We start from the raw sequence: 13,413 nt of genomic DNA, 5'->3' as shown, positions 1-13,413 counted from the left end.
ACAGATATCCCCCTAAAATAGCTATAACTAAAAGCAAACTAAAAACTACTTCCAAAACTATTCAGCTTTGATATTAATGAGTTTTTTGGGTTCATTGAGAACATGGTTGTTGTTCAATAATAAAATTATTCCTCAAAAATACAACTTGCCTAATAATTCTGCACTCCCTGTATATAGAAGCACTACACAAATGTATATTAAGAAATTGCAGCAATAAACAATAAAAATCAGACGTCTCCAATTATTAAAAGAAAAAAAGATAAAAAGTATATTGCCACCACTTAAAAGTCAAAGAGGCGGAGTATACAATGTTGCCAAATATATTGTGTCCCAGGCAATTGTATACATCCAGACCACAGGATAGTGGGTATATATGAGCAGTCCTTAGCAAATAATACTACACAGTACCTGGATGATGGAGTGATAGTAAGCACAGGATCACAAACACCACTTACTAACTGCTTTTACTCCATATGTACTGCGCCTTTCGCCGTTAGGTCACGTGTGTTGGATCTTGTAAGCTGCTCTGGTCCAATCGGATAGTGTTACATTCAAACACTTCAACTGATCAGTTAATACGCTTTAAGTATTAAACAGTGTATCCGCTCTTAGTGCAATAGCACGCTGGATACTAGAAAATCCTTGAAAGTATTTATAATGAAACTTCAGCAGAGACTTGAATTTGTCTTTGGCACCAAATAGTGCAGACTTTGCAAGCGTTGTCACAGTCTTTGAGGATTTTATACCTGATTTTACGGTATTCTAACCTGGATGAATGTCTTGGACAAAGTCCCAGCAAAGCCTCTGTTTTTAACAGAGAATACTATAGCAGAAACTGCAAATAGTGAAAACTATTCTGGCTGCATATAACAAAACATCAACGCGTTTCTCCCTACTTCAAGATGAAGAAATTGCTGTCCAGTGCTTCCTTTTAAATGTAGGCAAACTTTTCCATTGGTCACAGTTCTTTAATTAATATTGAAGGTGGTATTGGGAATGTTACACCAAGCAGGTAAAAAGGTGGTATTGGCAATATTATACCAAACAAGTAGAAAAGATGATATTGACATATTTACACTAAACAAGTGAGAAGATAGTGTTGACAATAAAAAGTAAAACTAAAACATTAAATCTATCATGTTAATTAGCATAAAAAGAATAAAAGTAAAGTAAAAAGTTATGAGATTAATCAATTAATTAATACCTTTCTAAGAGAAAATTAAAGGATACTTGTAAAGTGCAATGCATATAGAGGAACAATGTTTCAGGGACATTCTCAATCTAGTAGAAAAGATGAAATGTCCAGTTCGGAATTTAAACCTGCTGGATATAGACTATTATACTTATAAATATATTCTGCTTCATTCAATAAGAGATATTTGTCTGATACCTCCCCTCCAGTTTAATTTTACATTATGTATTCCCCAATATTTCAAATCATTTATTCTCCCCCCATGAACCTCTTTAAAGAGTTTATACAGTCTTGTATCATCTACCTTCTTTTCAATACAGAGGATGTTCTCCCTAATCCTATCTTTTAGCATTCGTTTGGTTTCACCAAAGTAAATTAATTAAGTACATTGTAATATGTAGATAACTCCCTTGGTTGTACACCTATTAGATCTTTTATCATAAATTCTTCCCCTGTAGTAGGTATAGTTAATGAACGTTTTTTACAGCTATGTTGACAGGCTTTACATGAATAGCATGGGTAGAATCCTTAAAAAATTTATTACCAACCAAATCTTTATTTAAATGTGCCTGTTTAGTTTTATTTTTAAATTCACATGGAACTTAGCATAGATCTAAAATGCTTTGTTTTACTAAATATTACTTTAGGTGTAGATAAAAGTTTGTCCCATATAATTGGGTCAGCTTTAAGTATGTCCCAATGTCTTTTAATGATATTTCTGATTATTTCATGATCATTACTGAATTCCGTAAAAAATGTCATCATTTGTTTGTTTATATGTTAAGAAGGATTAATATCAGTATTTTTTGCTCTAGTTACTGCTTTGTCAATGATTTCTTCCTCATAGCCTCTATCTTTAAATTTGTCAATAAGTATCTCAATTTGATTTTCAAAATCAGACAGTCTAGAGCAATTTTTTCTGATTCTTAAACTTTGTCCTATGGGAATATTAGTCTTCCATTGTTTAAGATGACAGCTCTCAGCGTGTATGAAGCTATTAGAATCAACCTTTTTAAAGTGAGTTTTCGTCTTTATGATATTATTGCAGGCCATAATTTCCAAATCTAGGAAAACAATTGACTCCTGACAATAGCTAAACATGAAGGCAAGTCCCTCATTGTTGTTATTCATATATTTGAACATCTCTATTAGATCTAATTCTGAACCTCTCCATATAATCAGAATATCATCAATGTATCTTTTATAGAGCACAAGGTTTGCACAATAGCTACTCTCATGGAAAAAAACGTTCTTTTAAATTGCCCATGAAGAGATAAGCATAGCTTGGTGCAAACCATGTGCCCATAGCAGTTCCTTCAGTTTGTAAATAGAATTTGTTGTTAAACGAAAAATAATTGTTTACTAAAATGAAAGCAATACTTTTTCATAGAAAATGTTTTTGTTCCAATTTATTTTCGGGATCATTGTCAAGATATTTCTTCACTGCCTGTAGACCCATCTCATGTTTAATTATTGTATAAAGGGAAGTTACATCACAAGTAACTAGAAATAAATCTTTTTCCCATTTAATAGTATCCAAAATATTTAAAACCTGAGTGGAGTCTTTCAGATATGAATTCAAACTTTTAACATATTTTTGTAGAAAGGAATCTACATATTGAGATAGATTTGAGGAAAGTGCCCCTATTCCTGAAATAATTGGCCTGCCTGGCAGATTATTTAAATCTTTATGAATTTTCGGTAAGAAGTAAAACACAGGGACTTTTAGATATTTTTTTATCTAAAATATATGCTTCTTTTTCATTTAAAATTTCTTGCCTTCTATGATCGTTTTTTTAAGTCTAGCTGCAAACTTATTGGTAGGATTAAGATCTAGCATTGTATATGTTTTATTTTCACTAAGTAATCTTAAGGCTTCTTTTTCATAGTGGTTCGTGTCCATAACTACGATACCACCGCCCTTGTCAGCAGTCTTTATGGTAACATCATTATTCTTTTTCAAATTGTCCAATATGAGCCTGTCCTTTTTAGTCATATTTGACATATTATTTTGTAATTTAGTATGAATAAAGGTTTTTTGAGTTACATTGTTATCCTATTTGTGGATCTTTCTAAACGATTTTACATAAAATAGCGTTTTAGTGTAAGATTTTTAACAAATGTTTAACATGTATATGGGTGTTAAATTTATTAAGCCTTGTGCTAGGAGCAAAGGATAACCCAAGACTAAGAATTCTTTCTTCATCTTCCTTTAATTTTATACTACTAATATTAAATACACAATTTTTCTTTATCTCCATCTTTTTGCTCAGTTTAGTTGTTCCACTCATTCTTGTTCCTCTAGAGGTCTTTTTTTGTTTATCCATGTTTTTTCTAGGTTCTGTCTCACTAGATCCCTTGATGTGCCCTCCCTCAGAGGGCTGGTCTCTAAAAAATGAGTCTTATTCTCCCTATGGTCTGGTGTTTCTGTTTTACGTTGATATAATGGTGTATATGTATTTTCTACTGGTACCTGCCAGCTGTCATCATGTTTCCAATTTTGTTTTTCATTTCTATATGGCATAGGTATAGTTTCTTTATATTTATTATTATAGCCCCTATTATCTCTATGATAATGTGGGTTCATATATTGTTCATGTCTATTCTCATAGTAATCATTTCTGTTATATGTGTTTCTTACTCCGTTATAAGGATCTGACCTCCAAGAATCATTAGATCTCCTATTGATATATCTATAATTTTTATGTTGCATATGATTCTTTTTCTCTTTTTTCTTTGAATGTACCATAGTCCACTGTGTTTGGGATTTGGCTACTTCTGTATTCAAATCAATATTTTCAATAATATCATATTTTGGGTTTATTGTATCTCTTTCTAATTTTTTTCCATTTAGTTCTTAAAATATCTTTATTTAATGTATCCAATCTTTCAATCATTACTTTTTGTTTTTCTTTAAATTGTAAAATTGATTTCTTATCTTTTAGTTTTTCTTTTATTTCTATTATTTCCCTTTCTAAATCAGTTATGGTGTCATTTCTAGATCTTTTCAGTATATCCATTAAATCAATAGAGGCTTTGTTTAGAACCCCCTCCCACTCTGTTTGAAATATCTCTTTGAGAGGAAACAAGCAAGTTTTATTCAATTTTAAACCCTTAGGAATTAAACTTTTATTTGTATATTTATTTAAAAATAAAATTTCTGTTTTTGCTTCAGCTCTCTAACAAAAACTTTCTCCAAGTTTTTTCATGACATCATCTAGATTCTCTTTAAATTAACTCCCTCTATATATTCAGACATTATTTTATACATATTGTCTCTAAATTAAAAAATGTCTTCCATTATCAGTGAGAGTATACACAACGAATAAATCTTATACGATGTGGGAAATATAAAACTTATAACGCACGCTCGCTGCATACTGCAAGGGGATAAAAGAAAAATATATATATACAATATGAGAAGTGTGCTCAGAGCCTAAATACCAAACTCCTAAAAATCCCCTAGAATTAGGATAAAAAAACAGATAAAACAAAAGTAAAAGGCTAAAGGTAAAACTGTGTGGCTCTATATAGATACTATAAACGACCCAAGATACAAGGAAAGTTACATATTTATTTTACCAAATATATAGAAATATATATATAGCAGAACTACACAAATGTATATTAAGAAATTGCAGCAATAAACAATAAAAATCGGACGTCTCCGATAATTAAAAGAAAAAAAGATAAAAAGTATATTGCCACCACTTAAAAGTCAAAGAGACGGAGTATACAATGTTGCCAAATATATTGTGTGTCAGGCAATTGTATACATCCAGACCACAGGATAGTCGGTATATATGAGAGCAGTCCCTAGCAAATAATACTACACAGTACCTGGATGATGGAGTGATAGTAAGCACAGGATCACAAACATTACTTACTAACTGCTTTTACTCCGTATGTACTGCACCTTTCGCCGTTAGGTCACATGTGTTGGATCTTTTCAGCTGCTCTGGTCCAATTGGATAGTGTTACATTCAAACACTTTAGCTGATCCGTTAATCCACTCTCAGTATTAGAATGTGTATCCGCTCTTAGTACAATAGCACGCTGGATACTAGAAAATCATTGAAAGTATTTACAATGAAACTTCAGCAGAGACTTGAACTTGTCTTTGGCACTAAATAGTGCAGACTTTGCGAGCGTTGTCACAGGCTTTGGGGATGTTATACCTGATTTTACGGTATTCTAACCTGGATGAAAGTCTTGGACAAAGTCCCAGTAAAGCCTCTGTTTTTAACAGAGAATACTTTAGCGGAAAGTGCAAATAGTGAAAACTATTCTGGCTGCATATAACAAAACATCAACACGTTTGATACCACTTGTAGTAATGTACCTAGGGATATGAATAAGAGATGAAGTTGGATAAACATAGAAAGGAGTGTAGGAGAAAGGTAAGTGGCCAACCTTTAGAGCTAACCTTTAGATTAAGTTATGGTTAACATAATCATGCAACAATGCTGTAAAACATTATTTAGCTATTATATGTGCTTTGTGCGTTGAACCAGGACTTGAGCTGTCTTGTACCTAATACATAAGAAGTAAATATAAATGTGTAACTATTGGTATTCCTCAAACACTGAAAGGCAAAATATATGAAACAATCCAACCTGATATTTATATGTTCTCAAGGCATCAAAGGTAGCAGCTAAATAAAGACATCTAATTGGTGGATGTGGAAAAAGTAATCCTAAAGAAATATAGCTACAGGGGTATCACCAAACTTTTTAAAACCAGTGAAGGATAAAATGAGCGGGTATTTAGCAAAACTATTAGTTATTTTCAAAATAACCATAATATGATCTCAGGTCTATTAACTATTATGTGGAGGCTGTTAAGTCCAAGATTTAGGTCTCAAAGAGTAGTAATATAGGTGACTTCTTAAAAAATATATCAACATTTGCAATGTCCCATATACTTAACAGACCATGGACCTGCAGTGAGCGTACGTCAATCTATACCTTAAAGTAACATTACGAAATATCTTTACTAATCAGATAGTATAGAGGTCTCTATTGGCAGATACCTAAATACACATATAGGAGACCACATATGGGGAAAGAACATATATACTGCATAGTCCAATATTTTCTATGAAGTAATTTGAAAAATATTCTACACATGTACTCTATACACTAGGATATCATGTTTGTAACTAACAACCCCGCTTTATATAAAACTATATTATAATAATACAATGGGGTAAAATGAAAAGCTAAACATATTGGGAACATATTGACCATGTTGATCTTCATAGTAGTGAAGCAAACATATAAGAACAGCGCTGTGCCCAAATTACAATATGGCCACTCCTAATCCACCTCCCTCAAAATGGATATGATAGAAGAAAAATTCTTAGAAAAAAATGGAGGGCGCTATAGATCTAAAAGTAAAAAACATATTTATTCACATTTATCCTTTTCGAAAATCAGCCACGCTAAAGTGCGTAGATAAAAGGACCAAAAAAGGTCCTTAATATGCCACCTTAAAAGTAAGCAATGATACATATCAAAAAATAAATAAAAATGTGTGTATATAAATACAACGTTCAGGTCCATTAATCCTTGAAATTAGAGTAGCCTCAATGGATGACCAAATACTAAGCATCAATGGGTAACAGGTGACTATAAGCATCTACAGACAATATTAAGGTCTGTTGTAATTTGTTGTAAAGATCAGCTGTTTTGTATCGATATTTTCCCATGGATACTGTATTCACAATGTGACCAGAATAAACTATGTGTCAACAGCTTCTAGCTGCGTTTATAAGTCACAGATACTCCGCATATGAGCTAAAAGTTCACAAGCTAAAAGTTCAATAAAATTCAGTGCACTTTCTAAGTCTCAGTGTTCTTCAAATTTAGAAAACAGAATGCAACATGGGATAACACTTGCCAACTGGAGATCAATGGAGCGATCTCACTCACCCCTCTTCCTCCAGATCAGTGGCTTTCAATTTTCAGCTTAAATCCCAGTGCTCCGGTCCTCCAAGTGTTGCCGAACACACATTTTTATTTATTTTTTGATACTCATCATTGCTTACTTTTAAGGTGGTATATTAAGGACCTTTTTTTGGTTCTTTTATCTATGCACTTTAGCGTGGCTGCTTTTCTAAAAGGAAATTGAGTTTCAAGGGAGACGTCCCTATGTTATCCTTTTAACACATTATTACTAGTAACATGATATTTCTTGACTTTTATTGTATATTCAGCAGATGTTAGGAGACAGTATATTATCTGTGGATAAATATTTTGACTATGGGGCCTATTTAAGAAAGGTCTGTCGGACTTGAGCCAACATTGTGGATCAGGTCCGACAGACCTCGCTGAATGTGGAGAGCAATACGCTCTCCGTATTCAGCATTGCACCAGCAGCTCTAGTGTGCTGCTAGTGCAATGCCGCCCCCTGCAGATTCATGGTCAATCATCCGCAAGCAGGGGGGTATCATTCAACCCGATCGTACTCCATCAGGTTGAATTGCAGCGATGTCTGTCCGCCTGCTCAGAGCAGGTGGACAGGTTATGGAGCAACTGTCTTTAGACCGCTGCTTCATAACTGGTGTTTCTGGCGAGCCTTCAGGCTCACCAGAAACACGGACCCTCAAGCTCCATCTGGAGCTTGATAAATGGGCCCCATATGTCTTTGAATAAATGTGTTTTTACTTTTAGCTCTATAGCGCCCTCCATTTTTTTCCTTTTGATCTTCATAGTAGGTCAGTAGGAGTAGGCACAAATGATTCTTATATCCCATAATATCCAAATCAATTCTGGACTCTACATGTTATACTGAACTACAATGGGGAAAGAAAGAAAAATACAATAAACACCAGGAAAGAAATATTAAGGTACACAACATACGACTTTAGGAATTAAGTATGGCCTATGTGGGGAGTATAATGGTGTGCAACCAATATTCTAGTTATATTTAAAAATGTCAGGAACTTCAATATTACCCTTCTGTTCCACTTATATAAAACATTTTTGCAGAATAGAGTAGGCAACAAAACACACCACATTCACATTATCACGCATTGAACAAAATGCAGGCAATAGACTCGCTTTTAACAAGCTAAGGGTCCTCTTAACATATAACAGTACTGAAAGGATTGAGAAGCAAATGATCAAAACACTAAAGCAACTTATATTTAGAGTTTAATAAATGCTTGTCAGGCAGTCAGTGTTAATACAGAGCACAGGATTTCAGCTCCGCCAAGAAAAGTCAGTAAGTTAACCAACTCCAGACTTTGTAGATGTGAGTGCTCGTGTTGGACTTCGGTTTAGAAAGAAGATCTTCAAATCCGCTCCTGTGGTCAGCATGAAGTAAACTCCAATGAAATATGCAAATAATGGGGGGGGATATATGTGCATGTAATTAAAAAATGTTTTACCCCACACTGATTTTGAGAAGTTATCCAACTCCAGTTTTACACATGCAACCAGAATGTCTCTCCTTTTTCCTTTGCAGTTTCCAGTAGCGTTAAGCATTAGATGATAGAGGTTTTACAGATGCGTAATTCTCTTCTCAGCTGTGTCTCTTCTTGACTATCCAGTTTGGTAGGAGTTATGGCACACAAATCACCAGTATCCTAACCAAGCAGCAGTGAGTCCTTGTAGCGGCAAGTGGATACGTCACAAAAGTGCATGCATGAGGCGGCCACATTTCTTCTTGTTGTAGGGCTAAATTTTTTTCAAGAGGCCTTTGTATAGGCAGTACGCAGCTGCATAAGCAACTGTAGTGTTCTCACCCATGTCCCAAGCAGGTTCCGGTTGAATAGATAGCTGAGGTTCAGCGAGGTTGTTTGGATTAAGCACCATGTATAAGATCTTACCAAAGGCAGCATGGTGTTCCTCCAGCAGGCCCTAGAAGCCATCATGCTAAGTCTCCTGTTAGCCTTGGCAGAAGAAGAGGTGTGGGTTAGTGTAGCTCTCCAGCACTCTTGGGTAAGTATCTTAGCCACTACAGGTGAATTTTTAGCACTGGAACATGTACATTTATTTAACTAGAACTAATGTAAATGTTCCACGAACGGTCAGTATTTATTTTGTTTAAACGAGACAAATACTGAGCATCATGGGCGCTAAATATTCAAAATATGATGTATTTAGAAAATTTGGAACAAAAGATTCGGCCAAACCAAAATTTATGCTTGCGCACATGCCTAGTGTTATCCTTTATTGCTCAACCAGAAGGGAAAACCAGAAATTAAACTTTACTGTCAAAAATGACTGCCATGGATCCATGTGCATTATTGTAAATAATTTCTAGCACAGCAAGTAGTAGAATTCATAATGTAAGAGTATATTATAATGGGGTCAAAGGCTTCACCAGCCTTCACCCCCCAGCAACTGCAGGTTCTCACAAAAGAACCTGCAGTCGTATTTATGAAGCATCATCAGGCTGCTACTTCCCTAACCTCTTTGTCTGACCGGGGAGATTGACATCTTGTGCAATGCCATCCCCTGCCGGCGCAAGCCAATCAAGCACGGGCAGGGGACAGCGTTGCACAAGAGAGCAAAATTGCATTCTTGTGCAATGCTGAATACCGGCAGCAAACTTCAGCCCATGAGAGGGGAGCTGTGGTGGGCAGGGGCACATATGTACGCGCCTGTCCGCCGTAGCTTGATAAATCTACCCCATAGTGTTCACTATTATATAGTAACTCTTTGAAAGGCTGGCTACTAGAAAACTAGTTTTTGATGTAGCTTGCCCTCTTAAACATGGATAAATCTACCAATGTGATCATTATGTATAAAATATATGAGTTCTCAGATATTAGGAAAAAAGCTAGACTTTAACAAAGAGATACATACATACATGCCCAAAAATATTTGAATTATGCCATCATTAAAGCACCTATAGGTCCCTCATATATGCAGAGATCTAATAATACTGTGAGTGAATTGAGAGGGCTATGCAAACTACAAAGGTACAATACACAAACACTGCCAGCATTCTATTTATATAGGCACCCTCTAGTCATTATTATAGTGGCATAGCAAGTACAATTTATATGAACTTATTTTAAATTAAAGGCTACATATTATAGAAACAAAAATAAATGATACATACAGGGAAATGGATTACATATACATTTATCTAAGATAAAGGTCACTCACTTAGGGAATAGTACTCGATATACATACATTTTAAGAAATGATCTTTTCCTGTGCAATAATCTAACTACACATATGTACAGTGTACCTCTTTAAATAATTAGACACCCTTATAGGTAGATATAAAGACATAAAAATACACATCCTTAAGGTTTAATACAAATAAGACCTATACAGAACTTATAGGTTTCAGTGATGAAACACTAGGCGAAGTGTGTATACAGGATTTATATATCCCTCTTTGCATGATAACAACATTATGAATAGTAAAGTAAGGGCACTTTCCAGTACTAAAAAGGGAGGACACAGCCTTAGAGCTAATCAGCTCTCACACATTATTTAAATCGAATAGGAGGGGGGCTGCCCCTACCTCTGATGAAGCAGCCAATAGCGCTGTGAAATGCGTCAGGCCCGCCCCCCGCCACACGCAACACAATCTCTGTGCAAACACCACAGCAGGCCACTAACCAGAGATCGCACATACTACAGTGTGAGAAGGTTAAAGAGTAGTCCTGCAGGGTTTATGGCACAGTCGTTTCTTTTAGATTACACACAGCAGTAAGGCTACGGTTCCAGTGTAAGGCATAATAGCTTAATGTCATACACATAAGAGGACCTCCAAAGCTGCTGATTTATTTTAGTTCACATTTTAAAAGTTTGTTTATTTATATTGTATATTGGATCTCGGCAGAGATCACTTTTAACCAACAGAGCTGAGTACAAATAGTGACTGTTTGTATATATGTGTTTGGATACCAATAAATTGTACACATCCTTTTATATATCGGTTTTACCCTGCCTCCCTTACTCCTACATCAAGAGGGCCACTAACACAAGCCCCTATCTCCATCTGGTTCCAACAGGACAAAGAGGAACAGGTTTAAAGCAGGAAGAAAATAAGAGGAGACCACAAACAGATACCATCCCTAGATGACCAGCTTTAAATGAGTGCCTGATCTATACCTCATATTGGATGAGGTTATACCATGTGAGTGTGCATTTGTATATCTCTTGCATTGAATAATACTGCCATAGACGATCTTAACTAGGAGTGCCTTCTTGTGCGCTTGTCCACTCTCTATTCTTTCAGCACACTTTGGGGAGGATCTTCTTTTCGGAGAGGGAAATCCCACATTGGACGAAGCAGCCGAGAGTGCAGGCATTTGGGGAACTGTTACACACGCTGTTAATATTGGACAATACTGTGGACAGCCCTTCTACACTCCATATATGCTGAACTGATTTGGATACCTAAATTTATGAGTAATATATGTACACCTACATAAGTATATATATATATATATATATATATATATATATATATATAGATATAAGTTTTTACCTGTAGTAGCATAATCTTGTTATTTACACTTTGATCGGGTTCCACTCCAAGTATCAGCTACATACCCCTAAGCGCAGACTTGGGCCTCTATTTAACAAAGTCTGGTGTTGCACCAGCAGATCTCACAAGAGCTGCTGGTGCAACACCGCCCCCTGCAGACTCGCGGCCAATGGGCCGCCAGCAGGGAGGTGTAATCGATCGGGTTGATTTCCGGCGATGTCTGTCCACCTGCTCAGAGCAGGCGAACAGGTTATGGAGCAGCGGTCTTTGTGAAGACTTTCTGAAGATAGATAGGCCCCTGCTCTCTTTATGTATACATATATATATATATATATATATATATGTTTGTATATATATATATATGTGCCTTTGCAGTGATGTAGCTGAAAAATCATATTTATGCAATATTCAGTTTTAATAAAGTGTTTTACTATGTATTTACTGTAAATATTTCACACTCTAATGTTCTACGTATTTTTGAATAGATATCCCTGTATATATCTATACTGGATGGATAGATAGATATAGCTTTATATTTTACCAAAAATCCATCAGAAATATATAGACATACATATCTAAGAATAAATAAAACATATTATGCTTTGTGAAGAACATTGGAAAGTGAAATATTCCAATTTCATCTCGGGGTAGCACACTTTGGTTAAGCGCAATCAGGTTTGGAGTGAGTAGGGTGTATATTGTTCCTGTGAAAACATTTTACTTTCAACTTGTGAAAGGCGCAAAAACCTTACTTCTAGTGAAATTATCGCCTGTGCGGGAGCACTAAATAGCGCTCCACTTGTAATCTAGCCCTAAATGAGTTAATTGAGACAAAAATTTTCTTTAAAAATGTTTCAAATGTTATTTTTAATTGAATTATATTTGGATATTTAAGGTGTTACATTTACTAGTGATCACCATTTAAATATCCCTTTATATTATAGTTTGGATATTATTTAAAATGATAGATAATTATAAATATTTGTATATTTTTGAACTCTCCAACTCTTTTGCTCTTTTATTAATGAATATAGATTTTGATATATCCATCTTAAATGTATTATACATATTAGTACATTCATATAGGTCATTATCATAGTGATAGCATAATTATTATTTTCTTTTTTATATATATATCATTATTATTTTTTATAGTGTATTTATTTGAGGAAGTGTTTGTTTTTAGCTCTCTGAGACTAAAGATATTTCCTACTGTATTTTCTCTTAGTGTTTTTCTCGAGAGAGGTTGTCTGTAGTTAAGCCACTATCAGCATAGATCAAAAGCAAATTAACTAGCTCTGAAGTCCAAAAAAATTACAGTGGAAACAAGGCAACTACCTTTTGCTGAGTTTGATAATAAGCTAACCTTAGGCTATACATGAGAATACGGTGTAAATTGCTTTAAGAAGTATATTCTGACAAGAATAATCCTGCTCCCTTCATTGAATTATTTACATGGATGGAGTCTGCCTTTATGGGGAAGAAATAATGATGTAAGTAATACTTTGAAGGAAGAATAGTGAAAATTTGAAAGTACCTTCTACCTTACTGGAGTGAATGGGCAAAATACAATAAAATTTACTTTTTCTTTTTAAAATGCATTATGCTTCTTAAAGCTCTAGCTTGTTATAGTTATTGTTTTTTTTTTAAAGGTATATTATTAATAAATGTTATTTTACAATAAAAATACAGGTAGATTACAAGTTATGTGCACTATAGGGAAATTAATGAACGCAACACAAGTTGCGTTATTTAATCCC

This window comes from Bombina bombina, chromosome 2 (assembly GCF_027579735.1).
Source record: "Bombina bombina isolate aBomBom1 chromosome 2, aBomBom1.pri, whole genome shotgun sequence".
In the NCBI taxonomy this organism is placed as follows: Eukaryota; Metazoa; Chordata; class Amphibia; order Anura; family Bombinatoridae; genus Bombina; species Bombina bombina.
This window is presented reverse-complemented; position numbering follows the sequence as displayed.